Genomic DNA, 12,869 nt, shown 5'->3' with positions numbered 1-12,869 from the left:
GCACACATCAGATCCAAGAAGCCATTATGAATACAGTGACAAAAACATTTATAAATCCCAATTTTTGTAAAATTTCCTTTTCTCCAATCCAGATACTGTATTTGCTTTTGCAGCTGCAGCTTGGCATTGAGCAATATTGAGTAACATATCTTAGCAGGGAAAACTGGGTGATAATCTGTTCTCACGTCTGTATTGATGCAGGAAAGAACAGGTATCAAACTGTGCCCTCCAGCATTTCCACCTCTCTGAAACTGGGTTAATGGATGACGCCCCATAGACATTCAGGAAGGCTTTGTGAAGATATGTGGATAGGATTACGTTCTAGCTCATTGGTCCAATATAACAATGACTCATGATAGGTAAACCTAGGAGCCTACCGAGGGGATGCTCTGCACAATGTGAAGGCTGAGCACTTGTTTTGCAGGTTTTTTGCCCATTATTGTGTTCTTTTTTTCTTCTTAAAGGTATAGGCTGCGTCCTCCCTTTGATGCATCTACATGTTATAACCTGATAGAGCCGGAAGCTCAGTTTCAGAAGGCCTGCAGTGATTTCCTCTGCTGTTGGTGTTTCCCATCTTTATCAAAAGGTAAGTCGATGATTATAGATGTGGATTAGCTGCGGATATTAGGCATCTACTACCTACTGTCACACCTTGCCAAGGATCCCAGTGGTTGCCATGCAGCAGCCGGCAGTAGGTCCATGACCTTCAGGGAGAAGATGCCTGTAATTCCCTTGTTGTCGTCTTGCTTCCAAAGACTGAGATTCATATGCAATACACTACACTACATGGTATGTCTAGTTTTCAGGGGGTTTGGACCTCTGCATCAGAAAAAAAGAGTATTCTGCTTTTGAGTAGGAAAATTCTGGATGGAATCCTAAGGACTCATGCACACTAAGGGCTCATGCACACGACCGTGGTCGGCCAGTGCGGCCTGCAAACAGCGGGTCTGTAATATACCGTCCGCTAGTGCACCACATCACGGATTCACTTCAATGGGTCCACAATCCAGAAGGCGAGGCACGGAACCCCACGGAAGTATTCCTGTCCATGCACTACTTTTTTTTGCGGTGCGGACCGTCGGATGCGGATCGCGGACCCCATTCAAGTGAATGGATTCTATGTCTGCCTATGGTGGCCGTGCATTGCGGACCAAAATTTGTGGCCCGTAGCACGGGTCCGGCCGGCACATGTTCATGAGCCCTAAGAATGCGTTTGCTACAATTGTATCCGGCCTTGAGTGATACATTTTTACCTCTAGGTTACATTGTAACAAATGATTTAGCCGCTTGTCAGACAGTAGAAAGGTTGATGAACGAACGCATCCTCCATTTGCGACTGTCCGTTTATTAGTGAGATGTGTTTCTGGAAAAGCTGGGTGCTGTATCCAAAGGCAATTATAATTAGAGATGAGCGGAGTTACTTTGTAAGTAGTGGGTACAATGACAGGAAACTGCGATTACGCCGCCCCCCCCCACCCCCCCGTCATTGTACCCCTTAGATGCCGCATTCCTTGCTGATCGCAGCATCTGAGATCAACATTAAAGCATTTTAGTGTTTGCAATTTAAAAAACAAAAAGGAAATTGCACTTACCTCATCCATTTGAATGCGAAGAGGCCGCTGTGGCCATCTTGCTTGAAGATCCAAAATGACGCAAAAATGACGTCATCACGTCGGCCGCTGTGGTGACGTCAGACGTCACCACGAACGAGATTTTGCGTGGGATCTTCAAACAAGATGGCCGCGGCAGCTTCAGTGTGATCAAATGGTAAGTATGATTGATTTTTTTTTAATTTTTACCGAAATTCAGCTTTGCGGAGAATCAAATTTTTCCTGAAATACGGATCGAAGTCCACATTGTGAACTTCGATTCGCTCAACCCTAATTATAATATTAGGCTGCCACGGTTGCTCCATCTGGGATTTATACCCAGTTTTCCCAGACTCCTGAGTGGCATGGGTATAAACTATGGTGCCCAGTGGGTACGGGGGCTCATCTGCACTCTGGGTAATTGTGGATTATGAAAGGAGACAGTGGAAAAATTGAAAGTAGGTCTTCATAAAGTGATGGCATTTGGCTTGATGATAGCAGGAGATCTAACCTCTGGGACCTCACTGACCCTGAGAATGAAGGGGTCACAATGCTGCACAGCAGCCATGACATTTAAATAAACGGGGCTCCTTCTTTCTTAAGATCCTAGAGGACAGACCTCCACCAATCAAAAAGTGGTGTATACTAGCTTTTGTCCTCTATTCACATGGTGGCCATTGGTTCTGTGATGCTGTGCCTGTGGGTGGTGTGACCCAGATCCATGGGGGCTTAGCCCGACAGCAGGGGTGCTGTTGGGCTGCTTGGTGGCTGCGCCAAATTAGGGATGCAATAAAAGCGGTCAGCATGTGGGCCTGTACAGTTAAAGGGGTTGTCCGAGGATAGGTCATCAATATGTGATTGGAGGGGGTCCAACACCCGGCACCTCCGCCAGTCTGCTGTTTGAAGAGGCCTTGACGCTCTCCTCGCAAGTTTACCAAGCACAGCGCAGTCCATTGTACACTGGCTGTTGCTTGGTACTGCAGCTCAGACCCATTGACTTGAATGGGACTTAGCCGCGACCAGTCCATGTGACTGATGAAGGTGACGTAACATGGCCTGCAGTGCTCGATGAGCGCCGTGGTCACTTCAAACAATAGATCAGTGGAGGTGCCGGGATTTGGACCCCACCGATCAGATTTCTGATGACCTAACCTGAGGATAGGTCATCAGAACTAAACACTCGGAGAACCCCTTTAATGTAGACCTCATATTCATTTTTTACACTTTGTTTAGACGCACTAGATGACAGTACAATGTGGATGAGCATCCATGTCTCTTTGTCTACAATTTTGTATATCTTAGCAGCATCTCTTTCATAAGCCCTTTAATACCATATTTGCCATCAGTCTATTTCATCTCATGAGACGGAGCACAAACGATGCAAAAATAATACAAATTAGCATTTTACAGCACGAGAGAGACTTCAACCCCCGCCCCCAGATTAAAGCGGCTCTGTCACCCAGATCAGCCCTCTACAACCAGGGATATAGCCTGGGAGGGTTGCTGACACTGATTAAAACGATGCCTATCTATTATGTGTAGATAGTAGCGCTATGGAGAAATGTGAACTTTTATAAATATGTTAAGGAGCACCAGGAGGCAGGTTTTGCGGTTCAAGCACTGCTCCAGCAACCAGGGGTGGATTGGCCATAGACCCTACAAGAAAATTACCCGTTGGGTCGATGGGCCGCCTGAGCCCTCCTCACGGCCGGCCAATTGAAGTCGTTGGGGATGTATTTTGTGCTGCTGGCAGTATTTTGTGATGGACTGCGGTATTTGGCTGTTGGGGTGGTATAATGTGCCACAATATGGTATTTTTGCCCCTGCCTTCCATCATTTTGGATCCCGGGGCCACTTTTAGTAATTTTTCAAGGGCCACTTTAAGTTCCCAATCCGCCCCTGCCAGGGACACCCCTGGTGCTCCATACTGAAGCCCCTCTCCGTCAAATCACACCCCTCTCCCTTTATATTGACGGCACTAGACCTCTGGTCTAGCGCTGAGATCTCGCACCTGCACACCCGCTGTGTAGAATGACTTGAAGTCGACCGTGCCACCATTTCTGGGTTCAGTGACATTAACAGCGCATGCGCAGTGTACATCTTCGCTCATCAGGATGTGCGCACGCGCCGTTCTAGGCAGCGAGTGTGTAGGCTGTCAACCTAAAGGGGGCGGGGGGGGTGTGATTTGAAGCAAAGGGGCATCAGTATGGAGCACCAGGGGTGTCGCTGGAGTGGTGCTAGAACCGCATAAGCCCGCCTCCTGGTGCTCCAATAGCTCATTAGCATATTTTAAAAGTTCAAATTCCTCTACAACACTACTACCTACAGATAAAAGATAGGTATCGGTTTAATCAGCAACCCTACCAGGCTCTATGCCAGGTTGTATAGGGTTGATCCAGGTGACGGAGTCGCTTTAAGGATTAAACATGTCTCAAAGAGGCAAAACTCTTGTCTGGTATTTCCTTTAACAAAACTGTAATACCAGAGAGTGGCAACACACAAGACGTAATGCAGATCCCTTATTTGACCCCTTTGCACTGAGTTTTTAATTGTTCGTTGCCTACCCTTTTGCTTCTGCAGAGTTTGTGTAATTCCTTCACCTAGCTGCTGGTGCTGCAGAACCCATCGATCCATTAGAAGTCTGCTCCTGTTTCCAATGGACCTCTCTGCTTTCACCTTCCCTTGCCTCAGTGTTACAGATAGCAGCTGTGGAGGGGGAGGAGGTTGTGCGTAACAGATGTGTTTGGAGAGAGAAACCCTCAAGGAACTCACACAGGCTGTAGATGGGGAGGAAAGCCTACACAAGGCAGCATGGGGAGGTCAGAAGCATCCTGGACACACAGATACTGGGAGGGACATGGCCACATGCTTGAAACTAGGGTCTGAAAAGGAATGAAAGAATGAAAAATGCATCCTGAAACTTACTGCAACTTTTAAAATTTTTATTTAAAGTAACCATATAAAAATGATTTTTTTCATGGCCAAGGTGTCCACAGCTTTTAAAGGGAACCTCCTAAAAACATCCCAAGCTGGCAGCAGTACCTTGGAGTAGCCAGCAGCATGTTTGTAACGATCCTTATCTTCCTGCAGGTAGTTATGGTTCAATAAGATTTTATTATCTTTTTTAAACATAAAAGAAACATCACAAATGTCAAGAATCTTTAATCCCCTGCCCGGCGCGCTTCTCTAGTCAGGCTTGAAGTCACGGAGGCAGCGGCCTCCTTGCTTCAAGTCACGGTAACTACGCCCCGTCGCTGTGACTGACAGCCGGCAGTTCGGCAAAGCCAGCCGAACTGTCTTGCATAAGCGCTGTCAATCACAGCGAAGGGGACGTGGTTACCGTGACTTGAAGCAAGGAGGCCGCTGCCCCCGTGACTTCAAGCCTGACTAGAGAAGCGCGCCGGGCAGGGGATTAAAGATCTATCCAGATCCCTCTGTAGCAGTATACTGTCCTCTTCAGTGTTAATTACTTTACACAGTTTAGTGTCATCTGCGAAAATTGATATTTTACTATGCAAGCTTTGAATGACCAGCACAGTACCCATGGTGTAACGTAACACAGAAAGTTATTTCTACTTCCTGATCCAAATAAAATAATGACAATGTGGCAAATATACCGTATGTGTGGAATAATAAGAGAAGGGTTTTGTTTTTCTTTTCTTTTTTCGTGGCAGACGTGGAGCCAGAACAAAACCAGCATCTTGACATTTTTTTTACTTTTATATGGAGGAAAAATATTAAAATAGCAAATATCATTTTTTTTTTTTTTCAAATGCAAGTATGCACTTTGCCCAACATACATGGTTAATGTGCTGCCTGAGACCAAAGGTCTGCAAACTGGTTCTGTCAACATTAGCTGATATTTGTGGTATGTAAATGGGTGTCAAGTGCCTGTTTGCAAAAAAACTTTAAAATCGTTTGGTCACGCATAAAAAACTGACTTCGGGATAGACAGACAGAAACTCATTTTTATAATATAAGAGACCAGCAGAAGGACCCGGCATCGCACAGGTATATTTCATTTTTTGTTTGTGTAGTGGCCCTATAAGAATTGCCCAGTGTTGCACTGGTCTATTTTGTATGTCGTTTGTGTGTGTGTGGTTAAAAAATGTGCTACGGGTTTGAGGACATCATTTTCCTTAAAGTAAACCTTTTACTACAAAATAGAAGTAATTCTACTCCTATATATTTATTTAATCATACAGGAAACAAATGAAACATTTCAACAATGTCGATAAGTGTGTAACAGTGGGAAACAATTCTAATTAAGACTACTTTCACACTGGCGTTTTGGCTTTCCGTTTGTGAGATCCGTTCAGGGCTCTCACAAGCGGTCCAAAACGGATCAGATTTGCCCTAATGCATTCTGAATGGAAAAGGATCCGCTCAGAATACATCAGTTTGCCTCCGATCCATCTCCATTCCGCTCTGGAGGCGGACACAAACGCTGCCTTGACAAAACTGAGCCAAACGGATCCGTCCTGGCACACAATGTAAGTCAATGGGGACAAGTCAATCTGGCACAATAGTAAAACGGATCTGTCTCCCATTGACTTTCAATGGAGTTCATGACGGATCCGTCTTGGCTACGTTACAGATAATACAAACTGATCCGTTCATGACGGATGCATGCGGTTGTATTATTACAATGGATCCGTTTTTGCAGATCCATGACGGATCTGCCCAAAATGCGAGTGTGAAAGTAGCCTTAGTAGAAATCTAAGACAGCACTCTTGGCTAAACAACATTGGCTGTCTTGTTCTCCGGTGCAAGTATGTAAAGATTTATTGCACATCAGATAATAAAAATACTATAAACATAATAAAAAATATTGGCGGCAGTCAATAGCAATAAAACAATATTAATAAAACATTAAAACAAGAAGATAGGTTATATCACCAATTGATGATGTGCAGTGGCACAAGCAAATCATACATATACAGTACAGACCAAAAGTTTGGACACACCTTCTCATTCAAAGGGTTTTCTTTATTTTCATGACTATGAAGGCATCAAAACTATGAATTAACACATGTGGAATTATATACATAACAAACAAGTGTGAAACAACTGAAAATATGTCATATTCTAGGTTCTTCAAAGTAGCCACCTTTTGCTTTGATTACTGCTTTGCACACTCTTGGCATTCTCTTGATGAGCTTCAAGAGGTAGTCCCCTGAAATGGTCTTCCAACAGTCTTGAAGGAGTTCCCAGAGATGCTCAGCTCTTGTTGGCCCTTTTGCCTTCACTCTGCGGTCCAGCTCACCCCAAACCATCTCGATTGGGTTCAGGTCCGGTGACTGTGGAGGCCAGGTCATCTGGTGCAGCACCCCATCACTCTCCTTCATGGTCAAATAGCCCTTACTTTCAAAGTTTTCCCAATTTTTCGGCTGACTGACTGACTGACCTTCATTTCTTAAAGTAAAGATGGCCACTCGTTTTTCTTTACTTAGCTGCTTTTTTCTTGCCATAATACCAATTCTAACAGTCTATTCAGTAGGACTATCAGCTGTGTATCCACCTGACTTCTCCTCAACGCAACTGATGGTCCTAACCCCATTTATAAGGCAAGAAATCCCACTTATTAAACCTGACAGGGCACACCTGTGAAGTGAAAACCATTTCAGGGGACTACCTCTTAAAGCTCATCAAGAGAATGACAAGAGTGTGCAAAGCAGTAATCAAAGCAAAAGGTGGCTACTTTGAAGAACCTAAAATATGACATATTTTCAGTTGTTTCACACTTGTCTGTTATGTATATAATTCCATATGTGTTAATTCATAGTTTTGATGCCTTCAGTGTGAATCTACAATTTTCATAGTCATGAAAATAAAGAAAACTCTTTGAATTTGAAGGTGTGTCCAAACTTTTGGTCTGTACTGTATATGTATGATTTGCTTGTGCCACTGCACATCATCAATTGGTGATATAACCTATCTCCTTGTTTTAGTGTTTTATTAATATTCTTTTATTGCTATTGACTGCCGCAAATATTTTTTATTATGTTTATAGTATTTTTATTATCTGATGTGCAATAAATATATTGTTATTCCAAGTGAACCAAATATTCTGGTTGTGCCTATCTCCAATTGCTATACTTATTATTCATTGATAGGGGGGATCTATTGATAGTAGCACCCATACATCTTACCTATTGTGTAGAGCCACCCGTTTCCAATACCCATTTATCACTACATGTAAAGATTTCTGCCTGAGCCAACTCTAGAGCAGACGACACATAGTTGTCCATGAGAGAAGCATGGTAGTTCCAAGTTGACACCAGCAATTTTCAGGGACTGACCTTGTTACTTTTGTAATTGTCATTGCAAAAGAAAGTCGAACAGGAAACTGTAGTCACTTAAAATGCAATGGTGAATGCTTGTCATTGTGGATTAGAGGGATGCGAGGAATAAAGACCTCTTCGTTCTGAGAGCAGCCAGTCAGTATTGTAGCCTCAATCACATGACGGAGGGATTGTTTGACACAGAGTCGGGTTCCATTGCAAAGTCGTGGTGCATCAACATTTCTTAACAGTATTATTGGAGCTCCAACTTTCAATTCTAAGTGATATGGCGGCATTCCAGTCGGTTCTAAGGAATTCAAAAACTCAACAGGGTATTCTATGCTGTCCTCAAGATTTATAGTTGTGTCAACAGCAGTGTATGTGACAATTTGTCCCGGTATGTCTCTCAAAATTTCAGCATTAATCGCATTCACTGCATTGTTCCTCGGAGCCAAAATTGGCTGTTCACAAAGCCAAGGATAGTAAACCTCCCTCCCTTGTGCAAATATCTGAGCAATGCCAGGAAATGCATTGTTTTTTAAGTCAGCAAGTGATGGAACAACGTTGCAGAATTTTGTAGGAAAAGACACCACTTGCATCATTGAGTTGGCCGCTTCCAAGCTGTAGCAACATTTGCGCAAATTGCTGTGCAGTATTGTGGCCAGAAGTAAGGGCACGCATGTTTGCACTGAGTGTAAGCCTCTTAACAAAACGCCAAAGTGGTGAAGCTTTCAGGGAAGCATTCAGCTCATCAGCTACCGTGCCTTTTTGCACGATTGACAATGTCTGCCTAAAGTCTACAGCCAGTAAAAGCAATCCTCCTCCCATCAGTTTCTGGTTTTGTCTGCAGTCCTGAAGTGTTTTGTTGACTGTTTAGAAGCCATGCTCGTGTGCCATGGTGCATTCATCCCAGACAATAAATTTGCATCTTCTGAGAACATCGCCCATGGCTGATTCTGCATTCAAATTGCAAACAGGTCCTCCCTGGTCAAATCAAGTGGCAACTTAAAAGTGGAGTGGGCAGTCCTGCCACCATTCAGTACAGTGGCAGCTATGCCAGGTGAAGCAGTTGCAAGAGCAATGTCACCAGCACATCGTACTTTGGCAAGAAGCAGATTAATGAGAAACGTTTTTCCTGTTCCTCCAGGAGCATCCAGGAAGTAGATTCCTCCGGTGTTTCTTTGAATATCTTGAAGAAGAGTTTCATAAACGTTCTCTTGTTCTGGCACGTTGTCAAGCGTGGGCTCATTTGTAGCAACATATTGTGTTAGTTGGCTAATATCATAAGCGGTTTCTCTGATTAACTCATAGCTCACTTGTTGATGACCATGTCATTGTGGTGATTGCAAGTCAAACTGTGACAAACCTAAACCAGTCATTTGCAAGAAAGACTTTGTCTTCCAAAAAAAATCACCGCCTGATTCTCAATTAGAGGAGTCAACTGCAGCTAATTATAATTTTCTTGTTTCTGGGCAAGGTGCAGGACATCTTCAGCCATTTGTTGTTTGTATTGTTCGCAGAGCTCCTGAGGTTTGGAAGGATGGCAGCATATAAGAATGATCGCAAACAGCTCGCTGATTTTGACAGGTGATTTGCTTATCACTTCCTCCTGAAGGCAATCATGCCCTTGTTGGTCATTATCAAGTAAGCCTAATCTCAAACATGCTTCTTTGTATGAGTGACAAAGTGTATGAGTGACAAAGTGTACCGTTGACCGTCAGGATTGCTTCAAAGGATTTTGGACCTCGAACAACATAAAGCAACAGACGAAGATAAAAGCATTCTTGAAAGTTAGGATGAACAGTGTAGACTCTGCCAAGCGCATTAGTAACAACAACATCTTGACCTGAAATGCGAGTGCCTTGTTTACGAGATTGCCACGTCTTTGCAGAAGTCCACGTGTAGTAAGCAGGAACCTCAACATAAAGCAGCGTCCTTGCAAATTCGTCTCTCTGTAAAAGTTCAAAAAATGCCGTCAGAGATGTTCTAGGTGGATTCTGAGCTCTTTGAGGTGCATTGTCAGTAGTAAAATACACAGAGAGATGCTGAACCTTTGGATGTTTGGGTAACCTGCTCCACAGGGGCCATGGTGATCGTCTGAAAGAGTGCAGGATCCACTTCTTTGTTAGGTATTTCAGCACTAATTATTGAATCAATCTGGTTTGGCTGAATCTTTTCCTTAAGCCACAATAAAATGTGAGATTGTGGCAATCCTCACTTTTGCCATTCTATTGTGTAACACCAACACTGGGGTTCTCCAAAAATACAACCCTTGGTGAGAAAATCCATTAGCTTGTTCACTTTTAGCTGAAAGACTCGTGCAACCAAGTCATGTCGCACAATGTTGGCCTGGCTAGGGAATTGCATGGTCTTCATTTCTGGCCAATCTAGATTGCAGGTGAAAGTAATGAAGAGGTGTTTCCGACCATATTGGTGGACATATGTCATGCAATCTTGGGCATACTCATGCATGTGCCTCGGGCTGCCAATAAAGCAAGAAGGCAGAATGACCTGTCGTCCAACAATGTCAGGTCTCCTGTCAGTACGAATTGCATCCAAGAGGTTGATATATTCTGTTGCACGCAGTTAGCCTTTCGAATTCAACCTTGGCATAAACGTCGGCCAACAGTTGGTGAGTCAAGTCACCAAAGGCCAGTAGCCAGTTTGTAATGCCAGGATCACTGCTGCGAATCATAATCATGGAGGCATAAAAGTCCATGCACGATACAGTCTTATCCTGTGATGGTGACCCATTTATTATCTGAGGAATGTAAAAGTGATAGCCGTCCTGCCCATTCCAGAAAACCGATGGATACTGTAGGGCATCATAGGACCTGTGAAATTAATTTATCCTTTGTAACACATTGTCTCTCTTACGTAGGATGATATTCCGCCTATCAGAATTGTCCGTAATAATGATTATGGCAACTTCGTTGATTGTAGGTGAAATGAATGTTCCAGGATGTTGGCCTTGCGGTGCTTTGTCAGCTTGAATGGCCAATTTGTATGCGGGTGACGGCATTCTTTCAATGGCAGTCTTAAACAATCGTACATATGGATTGTGCTGGTGAAACATATTTTGCAACATACGGACTATAAGTGGCTTAGTGAGGGGATTGTTTCTGTGATGGGCATTTACTTCTGCAGAGCGGTCACCCATGAAAAAAAACTTGAAGACCTAAAGGCAATGCTTCTAAATTGTCTTCATTAAATGGTAGCAAAAGGGTATACAATTGTGTGATAGGCTTGCCCCCGGATCTTGAAGGTGGGCATGTATCCCTGCTCCAGCACACGTCTTCCACATCCAAATGAGGTTATTTGGAAGGCATTGTTGTATGTATACCCGGATATGTTTGAGAAACTCGGCAGAGTGAGGGGAGGAACCATCACACAAAGTTATAAGATCTTCTGGTGGATCAGATAAATCGGGTCATCTGACCTTTCCTCCAGAGCAGCACATCCCTGGTCCTTCGCCTTCGTACTTAAATGCACTGCAGTGTTTGCATTCTTTATTCATTTGGACAATCTGAAGCAACCCAGCATGATCATGTTGGGATAGGGAATTATAATGGAAAGCAGGATAACGCATATCAGCCCAGACAGTAGCTTGTCGATTAGAATATCACATCTGGTCATCCTGAAGACGGACTTGGGTCTGCTGGGGAGTTTCAGCAGCTCGTTGTAGACTGTGACATAGCTTGTCATCCTGGAGATGGACTTGGGTCTGCTGAGAGTTTTCATTAGCTCGAGCAGCAGCTATGCGTTTTGCTGCAGAAGTCTTGCATCCAACTGCAGTTTTCCTTTTTGGAGGCATGAGTAGTTAAAAAACGTTTCAATTTATAAGAATGCTGACATCCAGTATGGCAGTCCAGTATAGGTACAGTCTATTTATGGCTGTGTTGTTATGGAAACCTGGTAAATTAAATGTGAACCTATATTGGCTGATACACGTCATATGACTGAATATTTAAGGACCTGCGAACTGCTATTGACTATTACAGGTCATAAATAGCTTGGTTGCTACGGAAACCTGGTGTAAAACTGTGCGTATGTCAAGACTGAAGAACCTGCGAGTTTACATTGGTCCATAGGCATCATGTGTATCTCAGTTTGGATATCAGTGAAAAACCTGCAATCAGTTGTTATGAAAACCTGGAGTAAAACTGTGTGTATGTGGAGACTAAGGGCCTGCAAGCTTCTATTGGCTGATAAGGGACATGTGACCGTGTGTATGGCAGTTGGGTTATGAACGGAAAGGCTTGTATTGGTTAATGCAGGTCATTTTTTGGGAATATCTCAGGAACAGTACATCCTAGAGAGCTGAGACCCGGTCTAAAACTTTCTCGGTCACCTGATGTACCTGTGTGCCAAATTTGGTGAAGATCGGTCCAGTTGTTTGGTCGCGCATAAAGAACAGCCAGACAGCCAGAAACTCATCTTTATATATATACTATCAGTAGGACCCGGCTTCGCACGGGTATATTTTATCTATTTCATTTTATGTTTCCGTGTGTCGTAAAAAGATATCGACAGTTTCCCCCATAACAGTGACCTCTACAGTACCCACCCCTTTAACAATTTCCTCTCCAGTGCCCGCCCCTTTAACATTGACCTCCACAGTGGCTGCCCCTTTAACATTGACCTTCACAGTGCCCACCCCTTTAACAGTGCCTTCCCCTTTAACAGTGACCTCCACAGTGCTCGCCCCTTTAACAGTGACCGCCCCTTTAGCATTGACCACCCCTTTAACAGTGACCTTCATAGTGACTGCCCCTTTAACAATGATCTTCACAGTGCCTGCCCCTTTAACAGAGACCTCCACAGTGCACACCCCTTTAAAAGTGACTTTCACAGTGACCGCCCCTTTAACAGTGACCGCCCCTTTGACAGTGACTTTCACAGTGACCGCCCCTTTAACAATAACTTTCACAGTGACTGCCCCTTTAACAGTGGTCGACCCTTTCACAGTGACTGCCCCTTTAACAGTGCCTTTCAC

The 12,869-nt window shown here is 43.9% G+C and overlaps 1 protein-coding gene across 2 annotated transcripts in view; it reads left to right on the top strand.

Moving 5' to 3' along the window:
* The first annotated feature begins 295 nt into the window (after positions 1–295).
* The window catches only part of B3GALT5 (beta-1,3-galactosyltransferase 5), a 90,411-nt gene continuing 77,837 nt past the window's right edge, over positions 296–12,869 (top strand). Inside the window, exons 1-2 of one of the 2 annotated variants that reach the window (XM_040423081.1) lie at positions 296–359; positions 465–586. The gene's annotated coding sequence lies outside the window, so the exon portion shown is untranslated. Of the gene's footprint in view, positions 360–386; positions 587–12,869 lie in introns of those variants that run through there. The other variant, XM_040423080.1, reaches the window with a different exon arrangement.

The sequence above is a fragment of the Bufo bufo genome, chromosome 3, assembly GCF_905171765.1.
Source record: "Bufo bufo chromosome 3, aBufBuf1.1, whole genome shotgun sequence".
NCBI lineage: Eukaryota > Metazoa > Chordata > Amphibia > Anura > Bufonidae > Bufo > Bufo bufo.
Note: the sequence above shows the minus strand (reverse complement) of the source record. Positions and strands in the feature narration are given on the sequence as shown.